A 19,144-nucleotide genomic window follows, 5' to 3' on the forward strand; every position below is an offset into this window, starting at 1 on the left:
GAGTTAAGTACTCAAAGGTCAGCCTCAGTTATTTTATATGGAAAATGGGAATAGGAATGTCTAATTCCATAAGGCTTTTTCGAAGTGCTAAAAGGCCTTCATGTATTTCATTTCCTTGTATCTTACTTAAGGTCTAGTGCCTGCCAGAAACTTAAGTGTTCAATATCTGCATGTCCTTTGACCTACAATATCCTGGTAATCGAAAGTCTGTCCCCTTCCTTTCAAAAGAAATTGGTTCTTCTCAATAATGGCATCTCGACAAGGGCATGGGATACCTTGGTGATGGCCAGGCTTCATCACCCAGGATATTCATAGAGACCACAGTTAGGGAGTCAACCGTTCAGAAAACTATAAAAAAGATGTCATCTCTAGGTAGAAGGTCAATTCAGATGACCTCATTTATTCAACAAATAATTTGGGAGTACTTACTATATGCCCGCCTATTGTGCCAGATACTATAAAGATTACAATCTAGTGGATGGCAAAGATTTTTAAATTAAGCAAGAAATGCAACTAAATGAAATATAATGAAGAAAAGAAATAAAAGCTGAGTTCCTGTGTTCCTTTCCAAAGCTAAGCTACATGATTCAATGGCTAAATTTCCAAGAAAGTAGAAAAATGATCCCCAAATTGGATATTTGGAAATGGAAATTTCAAGATCCCTTGTAAATTTGTTCAGCCCTTCTTATTTAATCTTACGTCCTGTTCCCTCCTGATTGGCCCATCTAGTCAGAGTCTCCTGGTAGCCCAGGCAGATGTGGTTCCCTTTACCTGGAACCTTTTTCATACCACTACTTAAAATCCTGCCTAGTTTCCACAATTATAAAATTATAAAGTGAGCCTAAGTGATCTTTAAGATTTCTTAGCTTTCAAACATTTTTTGATTTCTTTAACCCTGCTAATGAAGACAGAGAGAGTAGATTGTCCTCCACACCTTTTTACTTCTGAATTGTATTTTCTGTGGTTGGTTATCACGATGAACTATTTTTTTTTAGCTTGTCCTGGTATTAGAGCTCCAAAAAGAAGAAGCTGGAATGTAGGGCATGCATTACATGAAAAGTGAAATGTTTTGAAAGGGCTTTGAAGTGTTGAATAGGAATATTGTATTAAGAACATTCCACCAAGTGGAAGAAGCCTGGAAACTGGACAAGCTGTGGATGTGCAGATGGTATTACTAACCATCAGGCAAGTAGAGAACACAGCCTATGTGTATAGATCGATACGTCGTGTCTTTCTACATTGGGATGTACCAAGAAGTTGTCAGCAGTTGTTATCTCTGTATGTATTGCTTCCAAGGAGAATACTCAAATCGCCCGTGTTACACAGCCTAGAAGTTTCAGTTTTGTCCATATCGATATGAATGGATTTACTCAAGATGTCTCATATGAGAGAGGATTATTCCATAAATGCAAATTGCCATAAAATTGTAGTTTTGTTTGTGAATGATTTGGGGGCAGCGGAGGGGGAGAAAGGAAGATCCTCTAACCTTACTGTTCTTTTAAACATCTCCTTTATCCTAAAATCAGACAGTCTACACACTGCAATAATCCAGTGTGCTCCATATCACCCCACAACATTTGCAGTTAGAATGTGGGCAAATAGCTCTCCCTCGGTCAATGCTAATGTTAAAGAATAGTCCAGAGTCTTTTAGGTAGGTATGACCATGAGTCAGCCAGCCATTTGGAATATTACAGAGAGGTGTTATTTCTCAGAGATAAGGAACAAAGAGGTCTTAATATCCGGCTCGGCTAGGGCAGGAAATTGCCTACTTCCTGAGCCAGAGTGGTAGAGGCTGTGGGATGGGAGCCAGATATTGGAGGGAGGAGGCGAGTAAGTACTGGAGACCTCAGGATTTTATCGTCGGGCACATGGACTTTGCATCAGAATGTCAAGAACTCATTTTGCACAGGAAAGATGCTCGGCAAAGAGTTAATTACACTAAAGCATTTTTATAAATGTCATAGGCAGACTTTAATTTTCACAGATGGATACTCATTCTCAGATGTTTATTCTTTCATTCCTGAACCTTCACAGCCCATGATATGTGACAACATTTTAATTTTAAAGTCCATCAATTATCCTGTTAATTCTAAATTCCGCTATAAAAGTGTAAAGTATCAGGTTGACCTTACATCCCTACTCCTAATTACATACATGTGTTTTTATAGACCTTCTATCCAACCCCGATGACACTAACAAACTAGTTTGCAAAGCACTTAACCTCTCCAGCTTTCTTTTCCTCATTGGTAAGTCAAGAGTGTTGAATTAGATGATCTCAAAAGTTTGGGTCCTCAAGAAAAGTGGCAAAAGTCCCATAAGTATAAGGCTCTATTGTGGAAAAGAGAAACCTTTGGGATCCTAGATACCTGAGTTCAAACCTCTGCATGTCCAATTATTAATGTGCGACATTGGGAACATTCTTTAATCTCCTCGAGCTAGTTTCAGCATTTGTAACTGGAATAAAACCTCAGTTTTATGGTTGTTATAAAATTAAGTGACGTAGGGCATTAAAGTGTCTGGCAGACACCTATTTAGTAGCTGTTCCTTTTCCCTCCCTTCTCTTCTTCCAGCGTTATGTAGATTTAATAGATTTTACTGCCATTTATTAGGGAAAAAACCCAGGTTCACATGGTAATGTTGAAAGAAAAGAGGCGAAAGATTAATTTACAGGAGAATCTAAGGATGGGTTGAATTCTGAGAAGCAAAAATAAGGATGAAGGATATTCTACACAGGGAAATATGTAACCAAGAGTCTGGTGGCTCCAGCCAAAAAGGTGTATGTGGAGAGTGCTGAGTAGTCTGGTCCTACTGAAATGTGGACTCTAGTGGCCAGAATTAAGATGCATATTTTATGCTCCTCTCAATCTGTCAGTTAACTTTTACTTAAATGTTTGTATATCGCACTCAAAATTCTGTATCCTTTTTTTGCGTTTTAAAAACATACCTTGGAGATTATCCGTATCTGTACATAAAACTCCTTTCCTTCTTTTTTTTTTAATGTTCATTTATTTTATTTTGAGAGAGAGAGAGAGAGTATGCATGAGCAGGGGAAGGGCAAAGAGAGAAGGAGAGAATCCCAAGCAGACTCCCATGAGCCATCAGCGCAGAGCCCCACTCGGGTCTCAATCTCACAAACTCTGAGATCGTGACCTGAGCCAATCAAGAGTTGGCAGCTTAACTGACTGAACCACCCAGGCACCCCTTTTCTTTTTCTTTATTTACTATTTATCATATATGATTATATGTATGTACTACAATTCATATAAGGAATACTCTTTTTTTTTTTTAATGTTTTTATTTTATTTTTGAGAGAGAGAGAAAGAGAGACAGAGCGCAAGCAGGGGAGGGGCAGAGAGAGAGGGAGACATAGAATCCGAAGCAGGCTCCAGCTCCGGCTCTGAGCTGTCAGCACAGAGCTCCAGCGCGGGGCTCAAACCCACAAACTGTGAGATCATGACCTGATCTGAAGTTGAACGCTTAACCGACTGGACCACCGGGGCGCCCCATAAGGAATACTCAACTGCTGAGTATTTTGGTGGTTATCATATTTTGCTTTTCCATACAAAGTTGCAGTGAGTAATCTTTATTACATGTGTGAGTAAATCTGTAAGATGGAGCCTTAAAAGTAGAATTGCCAGATAAAGGGTTTGTGTATTTGTAATCTTGGTAAGTATGGTCAAAATAACCCTGCAAACAGGTATTATTGATTTCGATGCACATAGATGAGAGATGCATTTCGATGAGAGTGTTTGTTTCCCTGAACTCTAGTCAAAACAGAGGTATCATACTTTGTGAATTTTGCCAATCTTTTAGATTTAAAAAAAATGCTATTATAATGTGCTTTAAAGTAGCAACCCTTGAGCATTTTGTCATGTATTTAAGAGTTGTCTGTATTTTTCTTTTCTGTGATCTGTCTGTTCACACTCTGTGCTCATTAGGCCAATGGAATGTTGGTGTTTTTGGCTTTTTTCCTGATTGATTAGTAGAGATTCTTTATATATTAGAGAATTTAGTTTTTTGTTTCTTATGCAAACAATTTCTCTCAATTTTTTGTTTGATCTTGACTTGATTATTGTGATCTTGCCATACAAAATGTTTTATAAATAAATCTTTATATAGCCAAATTTATCAATTTCGTATGGCTTCTGGATTTTGTTTGTACTTACAAAAGCTTTTCTCACTTAAGAGAATAAAGTTTTTTTTTCATGGTTTCTTCTACTTTTAAGGTTAAAATCATACACTCAAGTTTTATTCTGGTTTTAAATTTTAAATTTTAAATTTTAAATTTTAAATTTATTCTGGTAAGAGTTATGATTCCAAATTTATGTTTTTCAGGTGGCTATCCAGCTTTCCCATCACAAATTTTTATATAATTCATATTTTCAATGCCATTTTGAAATGTTTCTTGGATCTTTACATATATATAGCTGCGAATGTTTGCATCTATTTCTGGATTTTCTTTTTTATAGGCTTGTCTGTCTATTCATGTGCAAATAGCAAATTTTAAATTTTTATTAGATTTATAATTTGTATCAAAATCTGGTAGTTATAGTTCTCTTGCTTTAATTTTTAGAAAATTTCTGGCTATTTTTATTTGTTTATTTTTCTAGGTGATTTTTAGAGTCATGTAGTCTAGTCCCACACCTAAACAGATGTGTCAAATTTATGAATTAACATGGGTGGCTTTGACTCTTTAAATATTTTTGGGTATTTCTTTCCAAGCACATTCTATGCTTTTCTTTATGTGTAAGTGTGTATATGTGCGTGTGTGTGTGTGTGTGTGTGTGTGTCTGAGTGTGTCTTGTGGTTTTCAAGAGAAGTTTTAAACTTCCTTAATATGGATCTTATTTATTTCTGGTTAAGTATATTCCTAGGTTTTGTTGTTATTATTGCTTTTGTAAGTGGAATCTTTTCTCTTGTAGATAATCTAACTGGAAATCGTTCATATGTATATGGGCTGACATTGTACATAGCTTTTTTTACCCAGCCACCTTGCAGAGCTCTCTTATTGATGTTATACTTTTTAAAATTAATCCCCTTGTTTTTTCCAGGTATATAATCATATCATCTGCAAATGATGATAATTTTACTTTCTTTCCTTTTTACACCCTAGTTTATTTTTCTTATTGAATTATGTTGGCTGACAAAACATAAGAGACTCCTAAAAACTGAGAACAAACTGAGGGTTTATGGGGGGTGAGAGGGAGGGGTGGGTGGGTGATGGGTATTGAGGGCACCTGTTGGGATGAGCACTGGGTGTTGTATGGAAACCAATTTGACAATAAATTTCATCATCATAATAATAATAAAAAAGAATTATGTTGGCTGATATCTCCAAGACAATGTGAAATGGAAGTAGTGGTAATGAGCATTTATGTCTTATCTGTGACTTCAATAGAAAATTTTCCTTGGAACGGTTTATATGTCATTGGAATTTTCAATTTTTTAAAGATTTGGTAGACCTACCCCAGTAAGTCAGATAATGTTTGAGAAACATACTTCCTTGCATTATAAAGCATAACTATCATTCCCATTTTATTTATAGTTTCTTTTTTTAAGTTTTATTTATTTATTTTGAGAGAGAGAGAGAAATATCAAAATTATAAATGCATAGAGGGCTTTGTCTTCATGTCTCTGCTTGTAGAAAGTTACCCTACAAGCACACTTAAATGTGTGTATTTCTGAGGATATTTGTTTCAGTATTGTTTATAACAGCAAGAGCTTTTAAACCATCTAAGTGTTTAATATGGGGCTAATTCAGTGTTAGGCACACAAATACAATGGAATAATATGATCCCTTAAAAGGAGTAAGGTTTAGATACACCATTATCTCTGAAATAACATTTTTAAGTTTGAAGAGAAGGGGTAGCACATTGTAATTTAGTGTTAAAAAATATGACAATACTATGTATGTGTACATATGCATATACACAGACTCACACGTGTACATGTATACATACACAGATCTGTAGTTACATAGGTTATTTCTGTAAGGACAACTAAGGATCTTGACTGGGTGGAGAAACAGGTAGAATGCATATCTCCTTTTCACAACAGATCCTTCTGTGCCTGTTGAATTTTGTGTCATTTGTATTACTCATTCCAAAAAAATATTTAAGAATGGGGACAAAACAGAGTTATTTCAAACAGGTAAAGGCTCAGAATTTTTTTTTCATCATACCTTTGCTGAAAGAAATATGAAAAATATATTCTAGCAAGAAAAACATACTCCACGCTAATGAGTATCACCATGTTCCAGGCATTATTTGTGGTGTTTTAAATATCTAATAGAATTCAGTCCTCACAAAAAACTTGATGAAGTAGGTGCCATCATTATCCCTGTATTACAGATGAGAAATGAAACAGTTTGCTCAAGGTCACACAAATAGAAAACCAGGGGTGTAGATTTGCATCTAGTCAGGCTGATGGTAGAGCCTGAGTTCTCACTTAGCTCCTATTCTATTCTGTCTTCTCATTAAGAGCAGAATGCAAGAAGCACCTGTCAGCATCAGTAAAATGCATTGGTCATTCCGATATTTTGTTAACAATAATGATTGCTTTTTTTTTTAACTTTATTTATTTTGAGAGGGAGAGAGCCCACAAGCAGGAGGAGGGGCACAGGGAGCGGAGGGAGAGAATCCCAAGCAGGCTTCATGCCCAGCACAGAGTCTGTCGCTGGGCTCAGTCCCACAAAGTGTGAGATCATGACCTGAGCCAAAATCAGGAGTCAGACGCTTAACCAACTGAGCCACCCAGGTGCCCATAATTATTGTTCTTTTTTTAAACATAGATCGAAATCTAGATAACACTTCTTACTCTCGTGGGAGGATTTTGGATTTTTAGGAGTACTGATCTCATTTGGGAACAAATACAAATTCTAATTCTTCCTCCCCTTTTTAAAGCAAACTGTGTATTTAAGGAAAAATAAAAAAGGGCAATGGGTAAAATAATAAAGTATATAATAAAAATTAAGAGAAATCAGATGTAGCCCATGGAAGTTAGGAAAGGAGGAAGAGAAACATTTCATAATTAATGAAGCAAAATAAATTAGCATCAAAAAGCTGAGCTTATCTATAATATATAAATACAAAAAGGAAATGAGTTCAAAAAGAAGGGCCTTCTAGGGGTGCCTGGGTGGCTCAATTGATTGAGCGTCCAGCTCTTGATTTGGGTTCAGGTCATGATCTCACAGTTCCTGAGACTGAGCCCCACGGTGGGATCTGCACTGGATGTGGAGACTGCTTGGGATTCTGTCTCTCTCCTCTCTTTCTGCCTCTCCCCACTCACTCACGCACTCCCTCCCTCCCTCTCTCTCTCTCTCTCTCTCTCTGGACATAAACAAACATTAGAAAAAATCTTTTAATGATAGGCAATTTACAAAATAAAACGAAATGCCATAAGTCTGAAACTGAGAGACAAAAGTACACCAGGCAAAAATTAACCAGTGAAGAGAACACAACTTTACTGTACTTGCATCAGACCAAAGGAAATTTAAAGTGGCACATAATCCACTTTTTCCAGACTTCACTTACGTTCAATCCATTATCTGTAAATTTATCTAAAGGCTCCTTAAACAACATTTTACTGTTTAACCAGGGATGTGTATTCAGAGAGGAATTTTTATGTCTTTTTGACCTTTCATTAAAAAAAAACAAAACAACACAGTTTAAAATATTGCCATACAAGCTAATTTTCTCAAGGTAGGAGGATACCCTATATACCTTTAGTTATTTATGTTTTTGTGAACAGGTCATTTTATTTTGCCTCCCCCTTTTTGGATTAAAGAGAATCTGTGTCGGGGCACCTGGGTGGCGCAGTCGGTTAAGCGTCCGACTTCAGCCAGGTCACGATCTCGCGGTCCGTGAGTTCGAGCCCCGCGTCGGGCTCTGGGCTGATGGCTCAGAGCCTGGAGCCTGTTTCCGATTCTGTGTCTCCCTCTCTCTCTGCCCCTCCCCCGTTCATGCTCTGTCTCTCTCTGTCCCAAAAATAAATAAACGTTGAAAAAAAAAATTAAAAAAAAAAGAGAATCTGTGTCATTTTTGAGAAACTCATATTCGTATGGAAGTCTCCTCCAACCCAGCTGTCCCTGGTGCCTCTTCCCACTGTTTTACTGAAAAACGTTCACCCAGAAAATGAGGTATAATAGCGTAGAGGTTTTTTCCTTTCAGGCTCAAGACAATGTTTCTGCTTAATTTCTGTGTCGTCTTTTGGTGATTTCCAGAATTAAATGGCCCTTTATCTTAAGGAAACAGTCTTCAGTGACACCTAGGTTCTTCCTTTGGCTGGTGACAGCTTAAATCTCTGGAGCCCCAGCTAAGAAGCAGTGAGGGAGTCCCGATTTATTTGAAACACTTCAAGTCAATTTCAAGTTTGAGAGCCTATATTGAATTACGCATTGGGAGATTGAGAGATGACTAGGGTGTGACCTTGCCTCAGCTGCTCCGAAGCAAATCAAGCTTTGCTGATCACTCAAGGGATTTAATAGGTAGGGGAAGCAAAAGAGGCAAGTGAGTGTTGCTTATGTTCAAATGAATCCTGGCCTTATGTCCAGAAACAGATACAATTCCCCCAGTGAGAGTGACTGTTCATATCTTTTGGTTTTTGACTCTTGAAGTTTAAATGACCTAGTGCCCAGAGGATTAAACCCAGTCTCCAGCCCTCCTTTCCTGTGCTACCCTTGTTTAATGCAAAGAAACCTATCATTGAATTGAGGGCCAAATGCTTTAAGCTCTTATTTCATGAATGTTTGCCAAATTATTTCTCATGCAATCACCCTGCAGTTAACTATTGAATTTCTTGTATAAGGGAAAACATCAAATGAACAAGGGCAGAAAAAGATCACAGGGTAAACTGAAATGAAAGGTCTGTGTAGGAGTTGTTGGGTTTTTTTCCTTCATTAAAAAAATGCAACCTGCAGAAAAAGGGGAATATGGGACTTCCACCATTATCTTCCCTTAACTGATTTAATGCAAGAGTGATTAGATGGTGCACAGGATTACAGCTGTTTGTGTTCACATTTAAGAACAGTAATTATTGTCTGGAGGAAGACTTTTTAGAACAGGTAGAGGATGCAAGCTTAGCAAGAGTAGCTGTAGATAACTGGGAATATGAACATAAAATTCCCTATAGAAGACACATGTATGCATGGGTGAGGGGTAAGATGTTGATATTTTGAGTTCATACAGAGAATACCATCACTACTGACAATTAACAATGATTAAGCCATTTCATGATGTGAATTAGGTGGGAAATTCTCTAAAGGTGTTATCATATGTCAGCTTCCCCAAAGCTGCACCACAGGATATGGGTGTGCTAAGAGCTGGTCATAGGTGTGCTATGAGATAGTGATCTGCTCAGCCCTTGAGGATGCCAGGAGAGACATGGACAGCTCCCGAGCCAAGCCCTTCCACCAGAGGGAGGGCACTGGCTGATGAAATCATCTTGGTTTGTTTGGGACTTTCCTGGTTTTAGTACTAAAGGTCCTGTGTCTTGGGAAATCTCTCAGTCCCAGGTGAATCAGAATGTACATCAGGGCAGCCTGGGCACAGCAGGGTCTGTGCAGGTCCCAGTGGGCCTGTAGGCAGGAAAAATGTAAGCTGCATTCAGCTCATGCAGCTCTGATGGACTGAGCATAGCATGACCAAGAAGGTTCTCGTCTACCTGATCATAAGCTTTACTAAGCTATGTTTTTTTAAGACATTTGTCCATTTAAGTTGTTAAATTATTGGTGCAAAGTCATTTCTAATACTTCTCATCCTAATGTTTGTGATGACTTCCCCCATATTATCTTGATATTGGGCACTTGTTCTCTCCCTCTCCCTCTCCCTCTCCTTCTCACTCCCCCCTTTCTCCTCTCCCCCTGGTCTGTCCCTTCCCCTGCCAGCTCTAACTCCCCCCTCCCCTCCCCATTCCTACCTTCTCCTTCTCCCTCCATCTCCCTTTTCTTTGTTTATTTAAACCAAACTTGCTGGGGATTAGGCAGGTTTCTGTGTTCTTATGATGAATTGACCCTTTTAATGTTATGAAATATACCTCTTTATTTCTCTTAATTCTTCTCACCTTAAAGTCTACTTTGATATCAGTGTAGTCATACCAACTCCTTTTTGGTTAACGCTTGCTTAGTTGGTCTTTTTTCTGTTTTTTGAAGCATTGAGTATTTTTATGTTTCTGGTGTGTTTCTTATAAGCAGCTGTAATTGTATTTTTTTAAAAGTCCAGTCTGGAAATCCTAGGTTTTGGTCTACCATCTTGCTATTTGTTTTCTATTTTCCCCTTTTTCTATTTTTTTAAAATTATTCCTTTCCTGCCTTCCTTTATAAAAATCAATTAAAAAATACTCCTTTTTATCCCTCTGTTAGACTTTTGTTACAGTTTTTAATGTCCTTGTTTTGGTGGTTACCCTGAAAACTATAAGGCACAACTTAGTATGATCTATCTTAATACATCGTTTACTGCTTTGGGAAGAAACAATATTTGAACAGAACGATTACCAGCAATGAAATTGAATCAGCAAATGAAAAACTCCCAACAAATGAAAGTCCTGGACCAGATGGCTTCACAGGCAAATCCTACCCAACATTTAAAGGAGAGTTAATAGCTATTCTTCTCAAACTATTCCAAAAAAAATAAGAAAGGAAGGAAAACCTCCATATTCATTTTATGAGGCCAGTATTACCCTGGTATCAAAGTCAGGTAGACATCACAAAAAAAGAATTGCAGGCCAATATCTTTGATGAACATAGATGCAGATATCCTTAACAAAAAACAAACAAAGTGAATTCAACAATACATTTAAAAAATCATTCACCAGGAGCAAGTGGGATTTTTTCCCAAGATGCAAGGGTGGTTCAGTATTTGCATATCAATCAATGTGATACATCATGTCAGTAAGAAAAAGGGTTTTAAGAAACATGATCATTTCAACAGATGGAGAAGAAACATTTGACAAAGTATGATATCCATTCATGATAAAAACCTTCAACAAAGTAGGTCTAGAGGGAGCATGCCTCAACGTAATAAAGGCCATATATGAAAACCCACAGCTAACATCATCTTAAACAGTGAAAAACTAAAAGCTTTTCCCCTAAGATTAGGAACAAGACAAGGATATCCACTCTCACCACTTTTATTCAACATAGTACTGGAAGTCCTAGCCACAGCAATCAGACAACAAAAAGAAATAAAAGGCCTCCAAATTGGTAAGGAAGAAATAAAACTTTTATTATTTGCAGATGACATGGTACTATATATAGAAAACCCTGAAGACTCCACCAGAAAACTACTAGAACTGATAAATGAATTCAGTAAAGTTGCAAGATATAAAATCATTGTACACAAATCTGTTGCCTTTCTACACACTAATAATGAAGCCACAAAAAGAGAAATTAAGAAAACAATCCCTTTTACAACTGCACCAAAAGTAATAAAATACCTAGGAATAAATTTAACCAAGGAGGTGAAAGATCTGTACTCTGAAAAAGTATAAAACACTGATGAAAGAAGTTTAAGATGACACGAAGAAATGGAAAGACATTCCATGCTCATGGGTTGAAGAACCAATATTGTTAAAACGTCTGTACTCCCCAAAGCAATCCTCACATTTAATGCAATTTGTATCAAAATAGCAATAGCACTTTTTCACAGAGGTAGACCAAACAATCCTAAAATGTGTATAGAACCATAAAAGATCCCAAATCGCCAAAGCAATCTTGAAAAAGCAAAGTCTTTGAATAGCAAAAGTGGAGGCATCAGAATTCCAGACTCCAATTTATATTATAAAGCGATAGTAATTAACACAGAACGGTACTGGCACAAAATAGACACATAGATCAATGGAACAAAATAGAAGACGCAGAAACAAACCCACAGTTACATAGTCAATTAATTTTCAACAAAGGAGGAAAGAATATGCACTGGGAAAATGACGGTCTCTTCAACAAATGGTCTTGGGAAAACTGGTCAGCTAATGTAAGAGAATAAAACTGGACCACTTTCTTACACCATACATGAAATAAGTTAGAAATGGATTTAAGACCTAAATGTGAGACCTGAAGCTGTGAAAATCCTAGAAGAGAACACAGACAGTAATGTCTCTGACATCAGCCATACTAGTATTTTTTCTAGATATGCCTCCTGAGGCAAGGGAAAGAAAAGCAAAAATAAACTATTGGAACTACATCAAAATAAAAAGCTTCTGCACAGCAAAAGAATCAACAAAACTAAAAGTCAACCTGCAGAATGGAAGAAGATATTTGCAAATCACACATCCAATAAGGGGTTAATATCCAAAATATATAAGGAACTGATACAACTCAACACCCAAGAAACAAATAACCCAATTAAAAAATGGTTAGGAGAAATGAACAGACATTTCTCCAAAGAAGACCTCCAGATGGCCACCAGACACATCAAAAGATGCTCAACATCACTCATCATCGAGGAAATGAAAATCAAAACTACAATGAGATATTACCTCACACCTGTCAGAATGGCTAAAATAAAAAACACAAGAAATAACAGGTGTTGGCGAGGATTTGGAGAAAAAGAAACCCTTGTGCACTGTTGGTGAGAATGCAAAGTGATGCAGCCACTCTGGAAAATAGTATGGAGGTTCCTCACAAAGTTATTGCACTACTGAATATTTACTCCCAAAATACAAAAACACTAATTCAAAGGGATACATGCACTTCTATGTTTATAGCAGCATTATTTACAGTAGCCAAATTATGGAAGCAGCCCAAGTGTTCATCAATAGATGAATGGATAAAGAAGAACTCTCTCTCTCTCTCTCTCTCTCTCTCTCTCTCTCTCTCCCTCCCTCTCTCTCTCTCACACACACACACACACACACACACATTGGAGTATTATTCAGCCATTAAAAGGGATGAAATCTTGTCATTTGCAACAATATGGATGGGGCTAGAGAGTATAATGCTAAGTAATGTAAGTCAGTCAGAGAAAGACAAATACCATGTGATTTCACTCATATGTAGAATTTAAAAACGTAACAAATGACCAAAGGAAAAAAGAGAGGGAGAGAGAGAAACCAAGAAATAGACTCCTAACTATAGAGAACAAATTGATGGTTACCAGAAGGGAGGTGGTGGGGGGATGGTTTAAACACATGATGGGGATGAAAGAGTTCACTTAAAAAATCTACTCACTGCTTTTTCAACAATGCAAGAAATTTAAAACAGTATACCTCCATTGTTGCCTATACTATTTTGCTATTGTCCTGTGCTTCTACATGTCGTAAGCCTCACAAGAAATTATCATTATTGTTATTTTAAACAGTTAATATTCTTTTATATTTATGTACATATTTACCGTTTCCACAACTGTTGGTTGCTTCTTGCACTTGTAACTGTTCTTATTTTCCTTCAGCTTAAAATATGTTCTTTAGTGTTTCTTAAAGTCGTATCGGTTGTGAATTCGGTCAGCGTGTGTGTGTGTGTGTGTGTGTGTGTGTGTGTGTCTGTGTGTGTGTCTGTGTGTGTGCGTGTCTTCAGCACATCGATGGTTTTGTCTTCTATTAGTTACTTATCAATCCAACCTGAATTGAAGATGTCTTGTTCTATCTAAGTATTTCTACAATAAGCATTTATAAGTATACTTAGAAAACTTTTCTTTTGAACAGCTGATGATTCCTGTCTGGCTATTTTTAGATGGATGTAATCATTTTTTGGTTTTCCTTCTTCCCTAGGCTTGATCTAGAGCATTACTTTACAGGTGGGCAGAGAACACAAATGCATGAATGACTCACATACAAAAGTACTGGGGGAAATATACATGCTGTTCAAAACCAAAGGGCAGTTCTCAGGATCTTATCACTGCTAGAGATCTGTCTCTTTAAGGCATCAGTACTCTTGTCAATCTTACTGTTTTAGTTCACATTTTTTTCTTGTAATGAGATTATAAATGTGTATCAATGTTCATGTCTTATCTCTTTTAGGCCATATGATTCACTTGGTGGTATGGCAGTTTTCAAGTCTAAATTGGAAAGTAGCTTCTTCTGGCATTCTACTTATAGTTACAAATACCAAATTCAAAACATATGATTGGTGAAATCACGTCATATGCACATTTAACTCATAAAATTCAACCATACATGCTGCACCAACTTAAAGAACACTTAGAATAGGGTGGAAGGCTTCACCCACAATTTCCCTCAATGAGCACAAGAGCCGGGCAGAGTGTGAATGGGGGAATGTGAATCTGATCTTTCTCTAGATGCTCCTGTGGGGCAAGCATCCTACTTCCCTGACCTCAGAGCCTGGCCCCCAACAGAGCACAATGCTATCATACAAACACTTACATGGTTAACTAGATGTTCTTTTAAATCCTAACATAAACCCTCCAATTACCCAGTAGCATTTCTATGCCCTATCATTTGACTATCATAAATACTTTTCTCCTGTAAGTGTGATGTAATCAGAGGCCATCTGCAACAAATGAAATGTATCCTGCAGAGTTATTTAAGTACTTCCAATAGATATCACCTTTTCTTTCCCAGATTCTCATGAAGCAGGATCAAAGTGTAGCCAAGGAGATAGGCACAAAAAAAACAGTGGACAATATATGATGTTCCGCACAAAGTGCTATCATAGAGACACGTGTGAGTGTGGAGAAGAAGACATAGGGCTTAGTGGGAAATCACAGGTCGGCAAAAGAACTGAGGCAAAGAAAACCCATAGGGGTAGCCTGGATAAAGTCTCCAAAGCACAAAAGAATGCAATAGGCTTTTGAAAAGCAAGATGCTTGTGGTAATTTAAATACCAAGTGTATATGGAGGATAAAGGAGTTTGGAAAGGAAAGCTATACTACAAAGTGAATTAAAATGCTATCCTAAGAATTTAGGACTTGAGCCATTTGTTACAAAAAGCCATCATCTTATTTGGCTCTCAGATATCCTTGTGAGAAACTGTGACCCAGGTAATTTTGGACTTCTGCACACATACTGAGGTGGGACTTAAGCTCAGATGTCCCAATTCAAATTCAATGCTCTTTCAACTCTACCGGGGACTGCCTTTCTTGACAGAACTGAAGCCACCTCTGATACCTACAGTTAGCCGCATCCTGTTACTGGTTCACAACTGCTCTGGTCGTGATCTGCCCTTTCCCGTCTTTTGGGATAGCCTAACCCTGACAGTGATTCTGGGCCTTCCCTTTATTTGGAGTTTCAAGATGGTGGCACATCTAAAGAGTTGTCAAAAGCAGACAGTTGGAATGTAGAATTACTGGGCTGTGAAATTTCTGTGGAAAATTCAAAACACCCTGCACTTAACACAATGCCAGAGCTGATTAGTGCAGTTTATTGCTAAGCCCCAAGGGACACCTGCAGGCTTTTACCTTCAGTCTAGAACCCCTGGCCCGAGGGAAGGTGTAATGCCACGTTAGTTCCGCACTCTTTCTATTAGAGTTTACTCAAAGCTGCCGACACCAGATGTGTTACAAACGAACGTTAATTCTCCTCCAGCATCTGGATCGCATGTACAATGAGGGGCAAGATTTATGCCCTGCTGAAGCATTCCCCAGTTTTTAGCACAGAAGTGATTGAACTCCAGATGTTAACAAGATGCAGAGACCTTTTAGTATGATTAAAAACATGATTTCTTGTTTTGCTCATGACAAAAACCATTGGATTAACTTATTAGAAGTGGGGCTGCCGTCCTGCTCATTGGAAGCTGTGTCTACTTTGGCTATTGGAGCTTGTCGTCGAAGATTTTATGTAGAAAGAATGACTTACCGACCTCTAAAATCAACAACTTCAGGGGCCCTCTTAAAATCAGGGGCTACAAAGGTAGAAATTCTGTAAGAAGTGTGATCAAGATTTGGATCAGAATGAAAATCAACACAAGTGTTTGCATGAATTAGTCACATTAGAATCTTCTTCCTTCTAGTAATTGTATTGTCAAGAAACATAGAACCACAACCTTAGAGCTGTAGGGTTCCTTCAAAGATCATCTGGTCTACTCTTCCCTTCCTCAGTCCTCCTTTCCTCTGCCTCACAAGGAAGAAGAGAATGGTCTTCTAGAGTCAGACAATTGAGCCAAAAAGATTCAGTTTTCAAAATACAGGTTTCAAAACCAGGAAGCAATGAACGTGCTGAATTCAAATCTTCTATTTTCATAGCACAGTATTTCCACAATGGTAAGATGCACTTTGCCCGAAATTGACCTTTCTCATGGTTGGAATGCATCTCATATTCAATGTGAATATTTACTACATTTGTTTACTTATTCTTGTGTCCACAGTTGTTGTTAAATTAATAGTGTATATGACTGTCAAAGGCATCGTAGAATCAAGAAGATACTGGGGCACCTGGGTGGCTCAGTTGGTTAAGCATCTGACTCTAGGCTCAGTCGGTTAAGCATCCAACATCAGCTCAGGTCATGATCTCACAGTTCATCGGTTCAAACCCCACCTGGCTCTCTGCTTGGAGCCTTGGAGCCTACTTCAGATTCTGTGTCTCCCTCTCTCTCTGCTCCTCCCCTGCTCACAGTCTGTCTCTCTCTTTCTCAAAAATAAATAAACATTTTTTAAAAAAGCATCTAGGGGCACCTGGGTGGCTCAGTCGGTTAAGCGTCCGACTTCAGCTCAGGTCACGAGCTCGCAGTTTGTGAGTTTGAGCCCCGTGTCGGGCCCTGTGCTGACAGCTCAGAGCCTGGAGCCTGCTGCAGTTTCTGTATCTCCCTCTCTCTGCCCCTCCCCTGCTTATGCACTGTGTCTTTCACTCTCAAAAATGAATAAATGTTAAAAAAAAAAAAAGCATCTGACTCTTGGTTTCTGCTCAGGTCATGATCTCTTGCAGAGCCTGCTTGGGATTCTCTCTCTCCCTCTCTCTCTGCCCCTCCCCTGCTCACTCTCCCTGTCTCTCTCAAAAATAAATAAACTGTTAAAAGAATTAAAAAAAGAAGATATAGTAACTATCAATTTCATTGGACAGAAACCTTGAACTAATAATCAATCAACTAGAATTTTTACTACTACCGTAATCTAGGAATCTGTAAAATGTGTTATGCTGATGGGAAAATGCCTTCCTGTGAAGATACTAATTTTATGGTGTTCTCAGTCTTACCTAGTCAGGATAAAGAAGGAACTACATTGATTTTAGTATAAAACTTTCAAAAAGAAAATATGATCATGTCAAATTGTCTTCATTAATCATGAGCGTAGCCTGCAATTTCCAATATGCCTTTCAAGAGTTTATGGACTTAGTTCTTGAATGGTTTATAAATTTTAATACCTTAACTTATCATTCAGTTACCTTCAGTGGCTTTGGTTATTTATATTGTTCTAGTGTCTGCCATGATAAAATTCATTTTCTTCTTATATCTCTTGTGTGACTCTGAAAAGTATCGTAATTATACCTATAATGTGTATAAATGAAAAATCATGTACTCATAATGATGAGTGATGAATCATTTTTTTAATGTTTATTTATTTTTGAGAGAGAGCAGGCACAAGTGGGGGAAGGGCAGAGAAAGAGAGGGAGGCACAGAATCTGTGTCTCGTGGAGCTTCACACAGGGACCATGAGATCATGACTTGAGCCAAAGTCAGAAGCTTAACCGACTGAGCCACCCAGGTGCCCCAGGTGGTGAATCATTCTTTACAACTTTATCTATGATTAAGAACTGAAGAATCCACAAGTGCCTTTAAAAAATTTATTTTATAAGTGCTTTGCTGTTTGACTCTGCATTTCCCTTGTCAGACTTGCTGTAGAACTCAGCCTATTTCACATTTGCCCCCTAAATCCACTCACTGTAAATTTAACTAGAGATTTTGTCAAGAGTGGGAGGCAGGTCTTGGGTTTTCATCGTAAACTTACAAAGCAATTTAAATATAACGCTCGGCTAACAAACATCTCCAGTAGACATTTTAATTCTTCCCCAATAGTTGTTTGCTTTGTTTTGGTTTGGTTTCTCCTCAAACACAAGAACAATCTTTTTTTTTTTTTTTTTCAACGTTTATTTATTTTTGGGACAGAGAGAGACAGAGCATGAACGGGGGAGGGGCAGAGAGAGAGGGAGACACAGAATCGGAAACAGGCTCCAGGCTCTAAGCCATCAGCCCAGAGCCTGACGCGGGGCTCGAACTCACGGACCGCGAGATCGTGACCTGGCTGAAGTCGGACGCTTACCCGACTGCGCCACCCAGGCGCCCCACAAGAACAATCTTGTATTATTTTTATTTTCCTCTAGGATTTTCTGTCAGCAACTTACAGTTCCTCAATTTGTTCAAGCTTGCATTCAACAAATAGTTGAGGACCTATGGTGAGGCAGTCGCTCGCCTCCTGTGAACAGGTACATTCGAGGTAATAATAATGATGATATAATAATATAATATAATAATATAATAATAATAATGATGATGATGAACAAAACAAAAATCCCTGCTTTCCCTACTCTGTGTGTGGTAGGTGTCAGATGATGGTAAGTGCCGTGAAGAAAAAATGCATCAGGCTGAGAAGAAAATGTGTGTGTGTGTGTGTGTGTGTGTGTAGATGCCAGGGAGGTCATTAAATTACATAGAGAGGCTAGGGAAGACCTCTCTGATAAGGAGACATCTGAAAGAAAGCTGAAGGACTAAGGAGAGCGAACCATGAGGAGTCAGTGGAACGATTCACGTCCCCTGTAGCTCCTGCCACGGATGTTCATAGATGAATCCTAATGGGACTCAGCAAAACAAAGCAAAGGGTCTACCAGCAACAGAACAAACCTTTCGTGGGCATTTTGGGACTCCCTTTTGTTAACTCTTCCTTGAGGTCTTGCCCTAGTTCCTAAGCGGCTAATTAACTAAAATGTATCTTCCAAACAAAAGAATCTCAGGCTAGGCTTCTCAATATGGCTAAGCTGCTAAGTAGAATTCTTACAAGTCAGATTCCAGAATAATAGGAGCCACATATTAAAATATCTCCTTCCTTTGTCTTTTAACCTAATCCAGTATTTCTTTTCTAGAAATCTTTCCCAAAGGAATGATGCAAATGTGGACAATATTAATGTGCAGAGATGAGCACTGGAATGTTATTTATAAAGTGAAAACATGAAAATCTAAACCATAAGATACTGTTTTATTAAACTAACATAGCAGGGATCGATAAGTTATTTAATGCTACAAATAATAATTGGTGACATGGTGAATTGA

The 19,144-nt window shown here is 38.0% G+C and overlaps 1 long non-coding RNA gene across 5 annotated transcripts in view; it reads left to right on the forward strand.

The window, feature by feature from the left end:
* The window catches only part of LOC123585133, a 154,635-nt gene that overhangs the window by 39,767 nt on the left and 95,724 nt on the right, over positions 1–19,144 (forward strand). For all 5 annotated transcript variants that reach the window (XR_006705932.1, XR_006705928.1, XR_006705930.1 and 2 more), the window contains one exon: positions 18,202–18,314. This is a non-coding gene — a long non-coding RNA (uncharacterized LOC123585133). The remainder of the gene's footprint in view (positions 1–18,201; positions 18,315–19,144) is intronic.

Source organism: Leopardus geoffroyi, chromosome C3 (assembly GCF_018350155.1).
Source record: "Leopardus geoffroyi isolate Oge1 chromosome C3, O.geoffroyi_Oge1_pat1.0, whole genome shotgun sequence".
NCBI classification, from domain to species: domain Eukaryota; kingdom Metazoa; phylum Chordata; class Mammalia; order Carnivora; family Felidae; genus Leopardus; species Leopardus geoffroyi.